The sequence below is a fragment of the Castor canadensis genome, chromosome 3 (genome assembly GCF_047511655.1).
Source record: "Castor canadensis chromosome 3, mCasCan1.hap1v2, whole genome shotgun sequence".
NCBI classification, from domain to species: domain Eukaryota; kingdom Metazoa; phylum Chordata; class Mammalia; order Rodentia; family Castoridae; genus Castor; species Castor canadensis.
Genome location: NC_133388.1, coordinates 117,115,599 through 117,116,857, shown reverse-complemented (window position 1 = coordinate 117,116,857; position 1,259 = coordinate 117,115,599). Strand labels below are relative to the sequence as shown.

The 1,259-nt window shown below is 37.8% G+C and overlaps 1 non-coding gene across 1 annotated transcript; it reads right to left on the bottom strand.

Annotated features, from left to right (window-relative positions):
- Positions 1-928: 928 nt before the first annotated feature.
- On the bottom strand, positions 929-1,001 carry Trnav-aac (transfer RNA valine (anticodon AAC)). Its single transcript has one exon. It is a non-coding gene; the product is annotated as a tRNA-Val (tRNA).
- Positions 1,002-1,259: the final 258 nt, after the last annotated feature.

Here is a 1,259-nt window from a genome sequence, read left to right as displayed (position 1 = left end):
AAAGCTGTTCTTACTGTTTTTCCTGAAAAGCAGAGATAGAGCTAACCAATTTAGTGAAGCTACATGTCAAAATTTTATTTTATTAGGCTGAAAGTGTGGCTCAAGTGGAAGAGTGCCTGCCTAGCAAGCTCTGAGTTCAAAACCTAGTATCACTCCCCGCAAAAAAAGAAAAATTATTCTTTATTTGCCTCATGAAATACTGAATTACCATATACCTTTAGATGCTGTTGTGTCATCAACCCCTTTGGATGTTGGAGCTAGGTTTTCCCAACATTAAATGTAAACATTTGCAGATGCTTTTAGCATTGAATATTCTGGAGATTCGCACCTCGCATGAGCATTCTGACTAAGTGGAGTTGTGGCAGAAGGCCAAGCATTAAGGGACCGTGGACTTGCAGACCCTGGTGCATTACATCGTGTGAGCAGTGGATAATTTTAAAACATAAATAAATTGTGAATTTCAAGACAAAAGGACGTTTTGCTCTTTATATGTAGCTCTTTTTAGAAAGAGATGAAAAGGGTGACAGGGATTTGTGTCTGGATCCAAGGGAGGAAATTTCACATACAGAAGTATTCAGCAATTTTCATTTAGAAATATTGGCAAAAGAGACCAAAGCTGGTTCAAGTGAAACAGATCAAAAACAGAATATTCAAAGTGAATATGGTGGCTCTGGGGCTTGAACTCAGAGCCCAGTGCTGGCTAGGCAGGAGCTCTACCATTTGAGCCATACTCCTAGCCCTGCGATCATCTCTTGATGGGCAAAAAAGGTTTTTTTTAAAAAGATAAGTCTCACCAAATTGCTTGTAAAGGAGATGGCATGCTCTGAAGGCAAGGGCAGCAATTCAGCAAACTAAGTTTCAAATAGCAACCTTGAAGTTTTTCACAATCAACTAATCTGTCCCATCAGCTGAGTCATTTCCTCTTTTCTGGTGGCACTGGGGTTTGAACTCAGGGCCTCATGCTTGTTAGGCAGGCACTCTACCACTTGAGCCACGCTGCCAGTGAATTAAAGTTGAGTCATTTTAATTCACCATTTTGGGGAATTAAAGGATACTATGTACTTATCAGCAAGTCAGCCTCAAGAAAATGAAAATTCACATCTGTTTATAGAAAACTTAGTAGAGAAATCTCTACTAAGTAAAGAAAAAAATGATTTTTTGAGGCCGTATTTAGAAAAGATATATTATGGTAACTTTTTTAAATAGGTTGTTGTGATCTTTTTTCTATTTCTTAAAAGTGAATTAACAATTAACAATTT